Source organism: Lepidochelys kempii, chromosome 28 (assembly GCF_965140265.1).
Source record: "Lepidochelys kempii isolate rLepKem1 chromosome 28, rLepKem1.hap2, whole genome shotgun sequence".
In the NCBI taxonomy this organism is placed as follows: Eukaryota; Metazoa; Chordata; order Testudines; family Cheloniidae; genus Lepidochelys; species Lepidochelys kempii.
Genome location: NC_133283.1, coordinates 1,670,582 through 1,688,324, shown reverse-complemented (window position 1 = coordinate 1,688,324; position 17,743 = coordinate 1,670,582). Strand labels below are relative to the sequence as shown.

The 17,743-nt window shown below is 48.2% G+C and overlaps 1 pseudogene; it reads left to right on the top strand.

Moving 5' to 3' along the window:
- The first annotated feature begins 12,468 nt into the window (after window positions 1-12,468).
- LOC140904145 (uncharacterized) lies at window positions 12,469-17,130 on the top strand (annotated as a pseudogene).
- Window positions 17,131-17,743: the final 613 nt, after the last annotated feature.

Below are 17,743 nucleotides of genomic sequence, written 5' to 3'. Positions count from 1 at the left end.
AGCTATAAAAGAATAACTGTCTTATCCTCTCTGTGTGAAGGCTTGTCTACTTGGGTCAACATGGTAGAGTGGAGGGGGGGAACCTGTAACAGAATTTCTTGCTCACAAAGATGCTGCAGAGAATCTGAAGCTTCCAAGACCCTGGGGAGATGGACCTGGGAAGACAGGTCAGGTTGCTAGGAAGATAACAGGATGCTGGGAATCATCAGGAAAGGGGTAGATAAGAGGACAGAAAAGATCCGATTGCCTCTATATCAATCCATGGTACGCTGTAAGGTGTTTGCAGCTGTCCCTCCATCCGTCGGGGAGGGAGGCCATGCCCCCTTGCTACAAGTCCTCTGGAAGGGCACAGTTCATGGGGGAATTAGCACTGGGGGTCTCTGCCACTCTGTGGGGTAGCACAGTACTGAGTCTACGGGGCCCTGGCCTTCTGACAGGGTGGGGCACCAAACATTTAGGAGGTTCTGGCCTGTATTCAGGACAGACTAGTAATGAGTCTATACGCCCAGACACTCAAACAGGGCCGAGCAGCAAACAGATGGGGGACCTGGCTCTGGTGGACTGCCAACAAACACAGGTTTCTTGGTCTATGCTGAGGAGGTTGCCACCCCAGGGGCGGGATGACAGGGTTTCATGGAGTGTGGGGGAGTCCAGGACCTGCACATCTCTTCCTGGGATTCACTGAGACTCTCAGCCAGCCAGTAAAACAGAAGGTTTATTGGACAATGAGAACAACAGCTAAAACAGAGCTTGTAGGTACAACCAGGACCCCTCAGTCAAGTCCTTCTGGGGGAGCAGGGAGCTTAGACCCCAGCCCTGGGGTTCCCTGCGTTCCTCCAACCAGCCCCAAACTGAAACTAAACCCCCGGAGCAGGATCTCTCCTGCAGCCTCCGTTCACATTCCTGGCAGAGGTGTTACCTCCCCCTCCTGGCTCAGGTGACAGGCTCTCAGGTCTCCCATCCCCAGGGCACATTCCCAGGCCAATACTCCCCCCTCCCTGCTGCGCCCTATCCTCACACAGGGGAACGGGGATGTGGGGCCACCCGACTGCACCACGTCCCAGCCCAGGGCCCTAACACGGGGAGTATTCCACCACTGGGTCAGTGGGGAAATCCGGCCACAACATGCTGGCCAGCCATCAGTCAGCAATACAGCTGAGCTTTATTCGGCTCCCCTAGGCTACTTCTTATTCTGCCTTTTGGGGGGAGGGGGTTTCCAGGGTCCAAAGGCACAGGCGTCGACTCCGTGGGTGCTCCAGGGCTGAGCAGCCACAGGGAAGAATTGGTGGGTGCAGGGCCGGATTAAGAGACCCTAAGCACTGAAAAGATTATTGTGCCCCCCATGTGTAATTCAAAATAAAAACAACACTATACCGTAAAATACAATTTTATTTTTCGAAATGACACAAAATTTACATGTATGCTGAAATTAAAATAGTTTCTTTCTAGATTTTCTGATTGCAAAATTCTGGATAAATTCATCGAAGCTGACTCGACGAAACAACTCCACTAAAGTCCACTCAATAGGGAAAATGAAGTTGTTCTCTGAGGGTTTTTTATTCTTTTCAGCTGAGAAAAAGAGTGTTCTATAGAGCAATTAGTCATCATCAATGCTAGAAAAATAAGTCATGCGATCTCTATATTTGGAAATACACATCGTATTCCATCTTTCAGTATTGTGTCATGAAGATCAATGTGACTGGATTTCATTTTTCCTGTTTCATTAAACTTTGCGCGCATATAACAATGGAACTGCCATACTTCTCCACAGAGATTCACGTTCAAGTCAACAGGGTATGAGTCAAGTACCTTTTAGGAACTTTGTGAATATTGCTCGTCAGATAAGTCCATATCGTTTAGAAAAGAAAATCTACTTGATACTTCTCTGTACACTTCACCTCTCCTCTTCATATGAGCTTCAAGTGTATCAACTATAGCGTAGTAAGTTGATACGTGAAATTTGTCTCTAGGATTCAATGCTGTTTCTGCCTTGCACTGAATCATAGAATCATAGACTATCAGTGTTGGAAGGGACCTCAGGAGGTCAACTAGTCCAACCCCCTGCTCAAAGCAGGACCAATCCCCAACTAAATCATCCTAGTCAGGGCTTTGTCAAGCCTGATCTTAAAAACTTCTAAGGAAGGAGATTCCACCACCTCCCTCGGTAACGCATTCCAGTGTTTCACCACCCTCCGAGTGAAAAAGATTTTCCTAATATCCAAACTAAACCTCCCCCACTGCAACTTGAGACCATTACTCCTTGTCCTGTCATCTGCTACCACTGAGAAGAGTCTAGATCCATCCTCTTCAGAACCCCTCTTTCAGGTAGTTGAAAGCAGCTATCAAATCCCCCCTCATTCTTCTCTTCTGCAGACTAAACAATCCCAGTTCCCTCAGCCTCTCCTCATAACTCATGTGTTCCAGTCTCCTAATCATTTTTGTTGCCCTCCGCTGGACTCTCTCCAATTTTTCCACATCCTTCTTGTAGTGTGGGGCCCAAAACTGGACACAGTACTCCAGATGAGGCCTCACCAATGTCGAATAGAGGGGAACGATCACGTCCCTCTATCTGCTGGCAGGGCCCCTACATATATATCCCAAAATGCCATTGGCCTTCTTGGCAACAAGGGCACACTGTTGTCTCATATCCAGCTTCTCGTCCACTGTCAGCCCTAGGCCCTTTTCTGCAGAACTGCTGCCTAGCCATTCAGTCCCTAGTCTGTAGCAGTGCTATCATTTGCTTGTTTTTTCCTGTTTCACTTGTGGGACTGGGCTTCTTTGTAGTTAGTATCAGGCAAGATATCTTTTGCTATGTCTTCAAATCTTTCAAAATCGTTCCTCAAAGTGTGTAAGTGGTCTGCAAATGATTGACAGAGGTGGTCTTCACATGTTTTCAAATCCCATTGCTTTTCTTGGAGAACTTGACTTGTGTGGTGAAAGTGTTGTAAAATTTCATTCCACATGATCAACATGCATACAAAGTCTAGTTCTTGCATCTTGTTTGCAATGTTTTCTGCCTCTCGTAGAATTTCTCCCTTTTGTGATTGGTCTTCAGCTATACTTTCTAATGGAGTAGGACTCCAGAATGGCACTTGTTGCTACTGCATGTGCCTCCCAGCGAGTATTAGAAAGAGATTTCAGCACACGATCATTGCCCAAATATGTTTTAAGAACTGCCCATCGGTGTGTTGAGGCAGAGAAAAATGTATAAAGTAACTGGACTTTTGAGGAAAAACTTACTGCCACCGGACAACAATCAACAAGACTGAGAGAGTGCAGCACATGGTGTGAGGATGGCATATTTGTTCTGTTCTAAAAGCTTCTTCTGCGTTTCTTGCTAACGCCCTGACATGTTGGCAGCGTTGTCATAAGCTTGACCTCTGCACTTTGAGAAATCTATTTTGCAAACTTGGCACAGATACTGCAGTACTTGATTTGCCATGTCTTCACCAGTGTGGCTTTTCGAATTGAGGAATGTTATAAATCGTTCAACTGGTTTTCCATCTGTGGGAAACTCAATTGATCAATCTGTGAAAGATCGGCTGTAGAGTCGACAGATAACCTGAAGTACCCAGCAGTACTTACTTCATCCACAATAGCGGAACAAACTTTGTCACTCATTAGACCAAAGAGTTCATCACATGTTGTCTTGGATAAGTATGATGGATTACCTTTGCAAACATTCCCATAGTTTGAGATATGGCTTGCTAAAAATGGGTCAAACTGAGCCACAAGCTCCAACAATCCCAAGTTTCAGAGTAGCAGCCGTGTTAGTCTGTATCCGCAAAAAGAAAAGGAGGACTTGTGGCACCTTAGAGACTAACCAATTTATTAGAGCGTAAGCTTTCGTGAGCTACAGCTCACTTCATTGGATGCATACTGTGAGCTGTAGCTCATGAAAGCTTATGCTCTAATAAATTGGTTAGTCTCTAAGGTGCCACAAGTACTCCTTTTCTTTCAACAATCCCAAGAAATTTCCATTCTGCAATGATCCAAATCTGTCATTTGATCCCCAGAAGGCAGACCACGTTCAGCTGATGTTTGAATAACAGCTATAACATGCTGCAAGACATGTTGCCAGTTTTCACGCTCCCCTTTAATTTGTTACAGTCTCTGACACATCCACATGTTCTGGAATGGTGTTTGTTTCACCAATAGAAGGAGGGTCAGTCTCTGAAACACCTACAGGTTTTGGAACGATGTCTGTCCTACTGAGAGGAAGATGTTTCTGATGGATTCGCTTTGAAAAATGATGTCAGCTTTGGAAGATTTTGGAAAATTTCACTAGTTTTTTGTTTCTTTTCTTCTGCCACTTTACGTTTCTGTGCACTTGCTTAGTCTGCCAATTGGGTAATCCAGCACTGCCTGTCACACATCTTCGACCCAGACCTCCTGCTAGCACCCAGGCCACAGGGCGACATCTTGCATTTTCGTTCTGCGCAACGTCCCGAAGATATGGCCTGAGCTAGCGTCTTTTCTGCCCATCCACACTGCTAAAACGCGTGTCCAGGCTCTCCTCCACGCAACACCCCTTCCCTGCCGCAGGGAACTAGACTCGCTCAGTGGGTCTCAATAGGGGCTCACGTACCCCTGGGAGTACGCCAAGCTCTTCCAGGGGCTCCATCAACTCATCGACAGATTTGCCTAGTTTTACAACAGGCTCCATAAAAAGCACCAGTGAAGACAGTGCAAACTTAAATCGCATCCAGACAATGATTTGTTTCTACTGCTCTGTAGACTATACACCAAAATGTCAGTACAAGATTTGTATTCCAATTGATCTGTTTTGTAATTGTATGGTAAAAATGAGAGAGCCAGCCATTTTTTCAGTACTAATGGCTGTGACATTTGAAGTGACGTAAACTTGGGGCTACGCAAGACAAACCAGACTCCTGCAAAGGGGACAGTAGTCTGGAAAGATTGAGAGCCACTGCCCCACACAATTACCCGATTAGCCATCCCTCTGTTGTGAGGGGGTCTCTTTTTAAACTGCTCCAGACCTTTGATCTTCTGGGTCCCAGGTCTTGCTCATCTCACCCAGTTCTGTAAATTGGTTGGAGCAAGGAGGGAGAATATTCAAAGTGAATAGTTTGGGCATTCTCTCTTAACAGCCCTTAAGTGTTTACCAAGGAGTGGATCATCTTCAACCCTTCTCCTTGCCTTCCTGCTTCTTTTCCTTACAGGCCCCCAATTAAACTGAACCAACACAGGAGATATCCCAATGACCGGGTCAATGTACAGTTTCCATCAATATGAGAGAGCAGCTCCAATCCCGTCAGAAAGGGGGTTGAAAAACAGGACCAAGGGACAGTTGGGAAGAGGTAGTTAGGGGAGGGGAGGTTGGAGGGATCTGGAGCTGTGGGGGAAGTCAGTGCATTAACCTATTGATTTAGACCCTGCGTTTCCTTTGTATTAGTCCAGTTTCCCTTTATTTTATGTACCTTTTACAAATATTATTTTCACTCATAAGAATGGAAATACTAGGTCAGACCAAAGGTCCACCTAGCCCGGAATCCTGTCTTCCACAGTGGCCAATGCCAGGTGCCGAAGACGGAATGAACAAAACAGGTGATCACCAAGTTATCCATCCCCTGCTGCCCACTCCCAGCCTCTGGCAAACAGAGGCTACGGACACCTTCCCAGCCCATCCTGGCTAACAGGTCCATCAGTGTCTATCCTCCATTTACTTATTTAATTCTTTTTTGAACCCTGTTCTAGTCTTGGCCTTCACAATATCCTCTGCCAAAGAGTTCCACAGGTTGACTGTGTGTTGTGTGAAGAAAGACTTTCTTTTCTTTGTTTTAAACCTGCTGCATTTTGGGAAGTATAAATAGGGGCATTGCCAGCAGATCGAGGGACGTGATCATTCCCCTCTAGTCGACATTGGTGAGGCCTCATATGGAGGACAGTGCCCAGTTTTGGGCCCCACACTACAAGAAGGATGTGGATAAATTGGAAAACGTCCAGCGGAGGGCAACAAAAATGATTAGGGGACTGGAACACATGAGTTATGAGGAGCGGCTGAGGGAACTGGGGATGTTTAGTCTACGGAAGAAAAGAATGAGGGGGGATTTGATAGCTGCTTTCAACTACCTGAAAGTACATTCCAAAGAGGATGGATTTAGACTGTTCTCAGTGGTAGCAGATGACAGAACAAGGAGGAATGGTCTCAAGAATCAGTGGGGGAGATTTAGGTTGGATATTAGAAAAAACGTTTTCACTAGGAGGGTGGTGAAACACTGGAATGCGTTGCCTAGGGAGGTGGTGGAATCTCCTTCCTTAGAAGTTTTTAAGGTCAGGCTTGACAAAGCCCAGGCTGGGATGATTTAATTGGGGATTGATCCTGCTTTGAGCAGGGGGTTGGACTAGATGACCTCCTGAGGTCCCTTCCAACCTTGATATTCTATGCCCATGATTTCATAGAATCATAGAATATCGAGTCATTTGGTGACTTCTGATTCTTGTGTTATGAAGAGTAAATAACACTTCCTTGTCTACTTTCTCTACATCAGTCATGATTTTATAGACCTCTAGCATATCCCCCCTTAGTCATCTCTTTTCCAAGCTGAAAAGTCCCAGTCTTGTTAATCTCTCCTTATACGGAAGCCGTTCTATACCCCTCATCATTTTTGTTGCCCTTTTCTGTACCTTTTCCAATTCCAATTGATCTTTTTTGAGGTGGGGCGACCACACCTGCTCGTAGTATTCAAGATGTGGACGTACCATGGATTTATATAGAGGCAACAGGATATTTTCGATCTTATTATCTATCCCTCTCTTAATGAGGCCGAACACTCTGTTCGCTTTTTGACGCTGCTGCACATTGAGTGGATGTTTTTAGAGAACTCTCCACAATGTCTCCATGATCCCTCTCTTCAGTGGTAACAGCTAATTTAGACCCCTCCTCTCTTCTCCACTGCATAGTGCCTAACCTTGTCCCCCCATCTCTTCCTTCCCCACTGTGACCACCGCCACTCCCCCTGAATCCATTCATACATTCCTCCCAGCCACAGTGTGACCTCTTCCCTGCCAAAAATGGGAGCTTTCTTGAGGATGTCATCAGTTGGCAGTGAAACTTCTGGGGGGGTTGGAGCCCTCACTTCCCTCTCCCCTGCCTGAAGCAGCCTCAGTCTCACTTCCACGCAGGCTTCTCAGGTCTTGGAGTCCGTCCCTGCTGAGCTCACATGGCCTGACCCTGCTTTTTTCACGTTCTCCTTTTCCAGGGAAATGTAGAGTCTGTTACTTCTGGAATAGAGCATCTAATTCCCCAGCTGTCTCCACGCCCTGGGGGATTTTCATACCCCCTCCTGTCACACCTGGCTTGCTACATTCCCCAGATCCTCAAAATGTGCTTCCCTGACATCTAAGACCTCTGAGATTCTGCATTCAGTGCCATCCCTCACACTCACTAGCCTCACCTTCCCTATGGGGGTGCCGGAAGAGGGAGGGGCCATGGCCCCATCACTTTAACAAACTTTGTACTGGCCACAAGGGGGGGGAAGGGAGAAGGCAGAGGGGGGGGGAGTGAGGTTATGGGGGGAAGATGAGGCGAAAGGGCAGGGCGGGGGTCAGCGAGAAGGGGTGGTGCGAGGGCGTGGCCTCGGGGAGAAGGGGCAGGGCCACAGTTCAGGAGTCTCTGGCCCCCTCACTTTTAGGGACCTTTCACCGCTTCTGCTTCCCTATCACTCTCATGATCTTTGTTTCTCTCTGGCATTAGAAGCAGGCCCAGGGTCACTTGCCCTCTGGCTGGAGTCTTTACTTTCTGGGACATGGAGTTTATGTCTCTGTGTTTTACGAGCCCCTTTGCTGAGAAGTGTCTGGCTGTGTGTGTTCCCAGCAGAGATGGGGATAGTTAAATGCCTCATATGCAGAGTGTCCTACACTTTTGAGTACCTTGGGAACTGGCTGTGGGATTGTACTGCTGTAAAATGGGCTGGGGTTAAAGTAATAGAATGTTATTTTTATAACAAATGGCCTATGAATTCACCTGGTCTTCCTTGTTTTCTTTCCCCTCAGCAGGGTTTTCAGTTTCCAAACCTGATGTGATCTCCCAGCTGGAACAAGGGGAGGAGCCGTGGGGTCCTGGATCTCCAGGGTTTAGAGGAACGAAAGATCCTAAGAGGTGTCTGTGCAGGTGAGGGATCATTAAACCAAGATGGTCAGTGCCTGAAGGAAACAGCTGGGATTCCCTACAAAGACATTGTGCGTTCTCTGAGTTCAGGATTGTCCCCAGCAGGTGTCTTATCTTCAGGGCAGCTACCACTCATGGCTTCCTGCCCACCCTGACTGACACCTGGCAATAGAGCTCTCCCTGATCTCCCTTCCCCTGAGTGTTTGGATGGGATGTGAAGGGAGAATTGATCCCTCCTACTCTCCCCTATGGGGAAGAGTTTGGGGGAATTCAGTCCCTGATTTATTTTCCCCATCTTTCTGGTATTTAGTTTGGTTTGCTCACCCTTTTTCCAGACCTCTTTCTGAGGTTTCTCCCTCTATCCGGCTGGTGAGTGAGAACAAGGAGCAGAATCCTCAGCAGGAAGATGCTGAGCAAGTGGAAGCGCATGGGGCATTATTGCAAAGACCCTGAGGGAATTTGTCTGGGAGCCATGAGCAGGGAAAAGCCGGTGAGAGTCAGAGCAGGCCAGAGAGGCTGGAGGGAAACCAGCCAGGGGAAAAAGTGGATAAATCCATTAATTGTCAGGGAATTCACAAGGACCTCAAGGAAACCACAGCCCAGCAGAGACTCCCCACAGGAGAGAGAAACAACACATGCACTGAGTGTGGGAAACACGTCACTTGCCACTCTGGCCTTCTTACGCATCGGAGAACCCACACAGGCGAGAGACCCTACGAATGCTATCAGTGCGGGAAAACCTTTGCTCGGCGGTTGAACCTGAATAGACATCAGAGGATCTATACAAGCGAGGGTCCCTATATATGCGCCGAGTGTGGGAAAACCTTCCATCAGAGCTCGGCCCTTGTTTATCATCAGAGAATCTGCAAAGGAGATAAACATTGTGAAAATGCCGTCTAGGGCTGGCAACAGAGTTTATTTTTTGTTTGTTTGTTTTTTGTCCTCTAAGACTTTTGTTAATTCCCAAATATTGACCTTTAAGCTATTTGGCCCCTTTGCTTCACCGTGTTCTCTCAGCTCCCCTCGGCAAGTTGCCTGCTTTTCCCTTTTGCAGTTTGCCCTTTTCTGGGGTAAATCCTGTGGTCCTGTCTATCAATTCCATTGTCCTTTGAGTCTTGGAAGTGTGTGTCCATCAGCCCCAGATGGGGGAGAGAGGGGTGACCTCAACTAGCTAAATCTACCTGGGCCTCATATCCCCTAGGCCAGTGGTTCTCAAGCTTTTTTTTTTTTTTTTTTCACGGACCACTTGAAAATTGCTGAGGGTCTCGGCGGGCCACTTAATGATCTTTCCAAATGTTGTTTTTACCATTAGCTAACGATTGGAACGCACTATGGATAAAAGTGCTATATAATAAAACCAATAATAATTAACTTTTTTTTGTTCTACAAATAAAAGCACACAATTCATATTTTAATATCAGTAGTCTTACCTTTCTAATGCAATGGCTGTGCCCTCTCTCCCCCACCGCGGCAGCCCCCGAGCTGGGGCTGGAAAGGAGGAGGGTCTCTCCCTGGAAGCAGCAGCCCTGGAGCTGGGGAAAGTTGCCTCTTTTTCTGGCTGCCACAGCCCAAATTCCCCCCACTCCCTCTTCTCACTGCACTACCCCCTCCCACCTCCCCCCTATTCTCCCCAAGGCCACCACCTCATCTTACATCTGTGTCTTCTCCAGGGTCCAGGCACCTAATTAGTGGAGCTACGCCTGTCCACTAATTAGGTGGGTGGCCCTTCATTCTCCTGTGTGTGGCCGCCCAAGTGCGCACCTTAGAGGGAACTATCCGCAGACCACCTGAATGGAGCTCGCGGACCACAGTTTGAGGACCTCTGCCCTAGGATTTTCCTTGGACTTAGCTAGATCGAGTTAGCTGTCGTGATGTAAAAGCACAACTATTCTTGCTGTAAAGACACAGCCCATGTATAAGGGAGGGGGTTGACCCCTGGCCTGATCTTATGACTTGCCTTGTGTCTCCTGGGTGATTTTATGCTTGCTAGGAGTTAAATGACATTATGGGAGTGTAAGATTGGTAGGGGTGCATTGCTCATTAACTTGGAATTTGGGGTGGGAGGGCAAATAGGTAAAGGATTCTGCGCCAGAGAAATGTAAGATAACCCTGACCAAGGCCCAGGATCTGGCAAGAAACCCAAATTGTTCAGTCTCCTGCAATCTCCTCCCCCTGCTGACTCAATGGGTCAGTTTGCTACTTACATGTAAACTGAGACAGATGCACATTCTTTGCTTAGGACAAGTCTGTTTAATAACTTTTACCTAGGCGGGACAGCCTGATTTTGAACAATGAACATCATACAAAGGAAAAAAGCCAACATCATTCTGGGATGTTGTGATGAAGTGGGAATGTTTTTAATGTTTTCTCTGAATACGGTGTGTGTGCCTCAGTTTCCCCTATGCATTTCTTAAGTATCTAGGTGGTGGGATAAGGGGGTGTGATTGTTGCAGAGCCCTAGAGGGCAAGTGTGATGCTGTCTGCACAGAGAATGGCTGACACCCTGTTTCCTGGCAACTGATGGCCTGAGCCCCTCCACTGCAAGGTGTCAACTGAAGGGGTTGGAGAACAAAGAGATCACGTGGCCTCCTTGCTCGGAGAAGAGACAAGGGCCAGAGGAGGGGCTGGAGGGTGTTTCAGTTTACAGCTGGCTGGGGAGATGGGGGGAGGCCCAGAACCTGGGTCTGGGCTCCCCAGCCCCCAAGATGGACCTGACTGAGGGGTCCTGTTTTCTGTACCAACAAGCTTGGTTTTAGACCATGTTCCTGTCGTCTAATAAACCTTCTGTTTTACTGGCTGGCTGAGAGTCCCAGGGAATCGCAGGAAGTGGGGGGTGCAGGGCCCGGACTGCCCCACACTCAGTGACAGATGTATGAGCAGGAGTGTTGTAAGTAAGACAGGAGAAGTAAGAAGTCTAAGGGGCTTCCATAACTTTCTGCCTAATGTTGCTCCATACATATCCCCAGGATAGTATTAGCCAGACAGTTGTTAGTTTTCCCAGACATCTCCTGGTGTCTGGGTCTCGGCCTGGGTCTCGGTGGCCCTTGCTCCTGCTGTCAGAGCCTCTGGGGCTTCCTGGTCTGGAGCCTGCAGTGAGTGTCCTTCCTCTTCAGCTGTCAGCCCAGGCTGAGCTGAGCTGCTCCCCTTTATACTCCTGCTACAATTGGAGCATGCCCAGTAGGGCTTGGTGGGCGGGGCTTCCACAGCCCACAATGCAGAGTTAACCGGCCAGACAAAACAGACATCCTGGCACTCCAGGTTGGGGGTCAGGCACCGGGCTGACAACCTGTCCAGTAAAAAACAAAATATGTTACGGAAACAGTGGCTGAGAAATCGACCTTCACTGCAGCGGTTCTCAAACTGTGGGGCGGGACCCCAAAGTGGGTCACGACCCTGTTTTAATGGGCTTGCCTGGGCTGGTATTTAGACTTGCTGGGGTCTGGGACCGAAGCCCGAGCCACGCCTCCCGGGGCCAAAGCCCAAAGACGTCGTCCCTGGGGAATGGGGCTTGGGCTTTGGGATGATTTAATTGGGGATTGGTCCTGCTTTAAGCAGGGGGTTGGACTAGATGACCTCCTGAGGTCCCTTCCAACCCTGATATTCTATGATTCGGCGCTTGGACTTGGGCTTTGCTGCCCCCCACCCTGACCCGCCCCCAGGATGGTGAGACTTGGACTTTGCTCCCTCCCTCCCCCCACCCATGGGGGCTGGGCACCGGCGGGCTCAGGCTTCAGTCCCTCTTCCTGGGGCTATGTAGTAATTTCTGTTGTCAGAAGGGGGTTGTGGTGCAATGAAGTTTGAGAATCGCTGCTTTACTGTGTGCAATGGCCTTCAGGAGTCAAACACCCATATGACTGCCAGTGGTGAAAGCTGAAAGGAAGCCACTGGCATGAAGACTGAAGTGCTCAACACCAAGAGAAAAAACAAACTTTGGTTTTTGGAATGTACGGACAATGTACGAGAAAAGGGAAGCTAGCTCAGGTCCCAGCAGAGATGAGACGCTACAGCTCACACATCCTGGGTGTCAGCGAGAGCAGATGGACAGGATCAGGAAGATTAACAACAGCCTCAGTAGAAACTTTGCTGTATTCTGGATGGGATGATGGACAACACTATGAAAGCATTGCCATCCTTTTGAAGAAGGGAGTGGAGCGGTCCTTGCTTGAGTGGAAATCCATCTGCAGCAGAATTGTGAGAGCCAGACTGAAGGGGAAACACAATAACATCACCCTGATTCAGTGCTATGCTCCGACAAATGACTGTGATGAAGAAGCAAAGGACAAACTCTACCTTACACTACAGGAGGAGTTAGAGACACCACGGCACGACCTATCGTCATGGGAGACCTGAATGCCAAGGTCGGTAAGGAGAACAGTGCCAGAGGAATGGGAAGACATGGGTGTGGCACGATGAATGAAAATGGAGAGAGGCTTGTTGACTTCTGCAATGTGAAGGATCTGGTCATCGGCAGAACCCTATTTCAACATCGTGAAATTCACAAGTTGACATGGTGCTCTCCAAATGGCAGAGATAAGAACCAGATTGACCATATGATGATCGATGGCAAATGGCAACACTCACTGACAGATGTGAAAGTGAGAAGGGGAGCAGATGTTGGCAGCGACCACCACCTTAGTGATAGCCTCCATCAAGCTAAAACTGAGAAGTGTGGGGCCACCGAAAAAGGGACATAGCCATTATGCCCTTGACAAGCTAAAGTTCCCTGAAGTACAGAAAGCCTTCGCTCTGCAGTGAAAGAACAGGTTTCAGATACTTGCAGACACTGATGAAGAGGAGGAGAAGGCAGATGAGGAGATCAACAAGAAGTGGGACAAAGTAACTACAATCTATGAAAAGAACAGTGAAGCCTGTCTAAGCCAGAGGCAGAAGAGAAGAAAGGAGTGGATTATACCCAGCACATGGAACACCATAGAAACCAGATGATCCCTGAAGAAAAAAGTTTTAGACATAAAATCCCAGAAGCTAAAGGACAAATACCACGAGCAGTATAGCAAGGCACACCAAGAGATCAAACACCTTGTGAGAACAGACAATTGATATTATATTGATAATCTAGCAACACAAGCCAGGGAGGCAACTGCTCATGGTGAACAAGGAACCATCTACAAAATCTTATCAGTGGTAAACGGCAGACACCAACAAACACTCTCATCAGGGACACAGAAGGCCACCTACTGACAACAGAAAAAGAACAAGAAATGCACTGGACAGAGCATTTCAAAGAATTGCTGGACAGGGATCCACCTATAGAGGAAGCAAACATCCAGGAGGCAGAAGAAGATCTTGATATCAACACAGACACCCCAACAAAGCAAGAGATCATTCAAGCCATCAAATCCTTAAAAAATGGCATGGTATCACACGTTTATCTGTGCCAAGCAAGGTATTGGGTAAGATCATAGTCCAGCTTATATCAGAGGCAGTTGATAGCGTTCTCAGAAAAGAGCAAGCCGGTTTTTGGAAAGGGCGTGCATGCACAGACCAGATCTTCACTCAACGAAACATAATAGAACAATGCTTAGAATGGCAATGGCAACTCTACATAAACTTCTTAGACTTTGAGAAGGCTGTTGATAGCATTCACAGGACCGGCCTATGGAACATATTGTATAATCAACATTATCAAAAGCATCTATTCCAACTTCACATGCAGTGTTGATCACAGTGAGCTCAGTTTTGAAGTCAGAACAGGAGTACATCAGGGGTGTGTCATGTCTGCAATCCTCTTCAGCATTGCCTGGGTAATGCGGCGTACAACAGAAGACGTTCCAAGAGGCATTAACTGGACACCCTTCTCATGCCTTGAAGACTTGGACTTCGCAGATTCTCTCGCTCTCCTATCACATACCCAACACCATATACAAGGAAAAACAACTCAGCCAAGAGGATCTGAGCCCCATCATTGCCGGGAGATGCTGGAGATGGATTGGTCATGTGCTTCAGATGGAAACTGATTCTATCACCAGAATAGCACTAAGATGGACACCTGAAGGCAAGCGAAAACGCGACCACCTGAAAACAACATGGTGATGAGCTGTGGAAGCTGAGCTGAGAAACCTGGGGCACAGCTGGGGAACCATTGAAAGACGTGCCACAAACAGACAGGAGTGGAGGAGCTTCGTCACTGCCCTAAACGCAAGAGGCATAATGGGAACATGATGTGATGATGAATTCAGGTTCAATGACCACAGCACATCCCCTTGAGCCAACACTTCACTGTCACAGCAGATTGCAGGAAACCCTCGAGCAGTTAACAGGAACTTAGTCTTGCTGCAGGTGTGTATTTCCATGTCATCGACTCACCAGTTTGGCTTGTGCTGCTCTGAAACTCCAAATCCTACAGGTATTGACTTTTTCAATCCTGGTTTCCCAAAGAGGCAGTGGGTGCTATGTACTAACTGAGATAAATGCCAAGTGACCGAGATCCGTCGGGGGACAAGGAGAACCATAATTTCAGCCCCAGCTGTGTGCAAAAAAAGTTTCAAGAGCAAGATGATTTTGTAAAAAGCTGCATACCATGGGGGGGAGGGCTATGTCTTAGGAACGTCTTTAACAAATCGCCCCATATTTGGACCACTAAGCCTTCCCTGCCCATGAAAAATTTGCCCAGCAAATTACAAGACAATCCGAATACACATGTGGAATTTAGGGTAGTTAGAATAGTTGGTCTTTAAACAGAAAATAATGCTTCCATCGAGCTAGCTGCTGCCTCTCACGGAGGTGGATGACCTACGCTGATGGGAGAACCTTTCTTGTTGCTGTAGCGAGTGTCTACACTGATGCACCACATCAGGACAGTCGCAGGGTCTCAGGTGTAGACAAGCCCTGGGATACGACATTCAGTGACACCCCCAGTCCCTCCTTTTCCTGACTGCGCTGAATCCCTCCAGTCCGTGCTCACCAGTCCCGGCTTTCCTACACCTCTCCCATTGTCTCTGGGTTTCTCTCTGGTGATTAAGAAGCAGGTCTAAGGTGACTTCCCCTCTGGCTGGAGTCTTTACTTCCTGGAACATGGTGTTACTGTCTCTGTGTTTTAGGAGCCCCTTTGCTGAGGAGTGTCTGGCTTTGTGTGTTCCCAGCAGAGATGGGGATAGATAAATCCCTCCTATGCAGAGTGTCCTGCACCTTGGAGCACCTGGGGAGCTTTCCCAAGCATTTTACTGCTTTACAATGGGCTGGCTTAAAACCAATAGACTCTTCTTTGTGACAAATGTCCCATGAACTCCCCTGATCTCCCTTCTTTTCTATCCCCTGAGCAGGGTTTCCCATTTCCAAACCTGACGTGATCTCCCAGCTGGAACGAGGGGAGGAGCCGTGGGTGCTGGATCTCCAGGGCTTTGAGGAAGGAGAGATCCCGAGAGGTGCCTGCGCAGGTGAGGGATCCTTAAACCAATTCAAATACACTCTGTGGCTGAAGGAAATACCTGGGACATCCTAAAAAGGCCTTGGGAGCTCTCGGAGTTCAGGAGTATCCCCAGGAGGCCTTGTACCCTATGGGCAGCTATCGCTCATGGCTTCCTACCCATCCTGACTGACACCCAGCAGCAGCTCCCTCCCTGATGGGATGTGGAGGCAGAATTGTTCCCCTCCTCTCTCCTCAAAGGAGAAGAGTTTTGGAGAATTCAGCTACTAGATTTTTTCTGTCTCTCCAGCTCTAATTATGGTTTGATTTCCCCTTTTCCACCCCTGTTTCTGACTTTCCTCTCTCTCTCCAAGGAGGTCCTGGGCAGGTGAGTGAGAACGAGGAGCTGAATCCTGAGCAGGAAGATGCTGAGCAAGTGGAAGCGCACAGGGGATTACCCCAAGGATCCAAAGGGAATGTGTCCAGGCGTCCTGCGAAGGGGAAAGCCTGTGAGAGCCACAACAAGCCAGACAGGCAGCAGGGAAACCAGCCCAAGGAGAAAGTGGGTAAATCCATTAGTTGTCAGGGGACTCACCAGGATTCCAAGGAAATCACAGCCCAGCAGGGAATACCTACAGGAGAGAGAAAAAACACATGCCCTGAGTGTGGGAAACACTTCACTCTGAACTCCACCCTCGTTAGACATCAGCGGATCCACACGGGAGAGCACCCCTACCAATGCTGTGAGTGCGGGAAACAGTTCAGTGAGAAATCAAACCTTATTACACATCAGACAAGCCACACAAGAGACAGACCCTATGAGTGCTGTGAGTGCGGGAAAAGCTTCACTCGGAGTTCAACCCTTACTAGACATCAGAGAATGCACACAGGAGAGAGCCCTTAGGAATGCTGTGAGTGTGCAAAAAAGTTCACTCTGAGCTCAGTCCTTATTAATCACCAGAAAATGCTCACAGGGGAGCGCCCCATACGTGCTGTGAGTGCAGGCAAACATTCGCTCAGAGCTCAGCCCTATTTAAACATGAGAAGATCCACACAGGAGAGAGACCCTATGAGTGCTCTGAGTATGGGAAACAGTTCAGTGAGAAATCAAGCCTTATTACAGATCAGACAAGCCACACAAGGGAGAGACCCTATGAGTGCTGTGAGTGCGGGAAAAGTTTCACTCGGAGCTCATCCCTTATTCGACATCAGAGGATCCACACAGGAGAGAGACCATATAAATGTGAGTGCGGGAAAAGTTTCACTTTCAAATCAAACCTTAATATACATCAGAGAATCCACACAGGAGAGCGCCCCTATGAATGCCTTGAGTGCGGGGAACAGTCTCATCAATCATCAAAGGATCCACTCACGAGAGCAGCCTGTGAATGCAGGAAAAGTTTCATCTGGAGCTCACACCTTAATAGACATCAGCGATTTCACAGGCTAGAGACACACCATAAAACTTTGTGTAGGCAGAGAAAAGATTTTTTTAAAGACATTTGCTAATTCCCACATAGCGACTTTTTAGGGCTGTTTGCACCATTTGCGTCACCCTGTTCTCTCAGTTCCCCCAGGTGAGTTGCCTGCTTTTTGTTTTGCAGATCGCCCTTCTCTGGGGTGAATCCCGTGGTCCTTTCTACCAACTCCCTTCTCCTGAGAGTCATCATGGGAGTGTGTCCATCCTGCCAGGAGTGTCCGTCAGCCCCAGGTGGGGGAAATAGGGGTGACCTCAAGTAGCTACACTGAGCGAAAATCAACCTGGGCTTTGTCTCCGCTAGGATTTTCCATGGGCTCGGCCTGCTGGAGGTGGCGATCCCAGTGCCAACACCCCGCTGTATGTGCCGTGCTGACAAAGCCCAGGCTGGGGTTAGCTCGCACCTTCCCCTTTGACCTGTCCTAATCGACGCCAATTTCATAGTCTAGACAGGCCCTGAGCAGCACCTTTATACTGGCCCCGCTGTAGCAGAGCGAGTGTTAGAGTCACCAAGTTCCCCCTCTGGTGACAGATTGTTTCATTCCCAGTTGTTCTCACGCTGGTCCAGGTTGTGCTGGGCAGCAGTTTTTTTCTTTTTACCATTTCCCTTATTGAAAATTTATTTCAATATAACAAAGAGGAGGAGCAGAATGGGACAAATGTATCATTTCAGTCTTTGCAACACTGGCAGGAAATGGGGTGAGTCAGCGGGATTCCCTCCTTCCCCATCACCATCACTAGGCCCGCTCACTCCAGCAGCGCTGGCGTCCAT